Genomic DNA, 365 nt, shown 5'->3' with positions numbered 1-365 from the left:
ATTGGGTTAATTAGAGTTTTAATGTCTAATTTCTTGAGTTCTTTATATATTTTGGAGATCAGACCTTTGTCTGATATGGGGTTGGTGAAGATCTCCCATTCAGTAGGTTTCCTTTTTTGTCTTAGTGACAGTGTCCTTTGCCTTACAGAAGCTCTCAGTTTCTGGAGGTCCCATTTATTCATTGTTGCTCTTATTGTCTATGCTACTGGGATTATATATATATGGGTCTCCTGTGCCCATATGTTGCAGACTACTTCCTACTTTCTCTTTTATCAGGTTCAGTGTGGTCAGATTTATATTGAGGTCTTTAATCCATTTGTACTTGAGTTTTGTGCATGGTGATAGATATGGATCTATTTTCATTC

The sequence above is a fragment of the Microtus ochrogaster genome, chromosome X, assembly GCF_000317375.1.
Source record: "Microtus ochrogaster isolate Prairie Vole_2 chromosome X, MicOch1.0, whole genome shotgun sequence".
In the NCBI taxonomy this organism is placed as follows: domain Eukaryota; kingdom Metazoa; phylum Chordata; class Mammalia; order Rodentia; family Cricetidae; genus Microtus; species Microtus ochrogaster.
The sequence above is the reverse complement of the archived record's forward strand: the minus strand, read 5'-3'. Positions refer to the sequence as shown.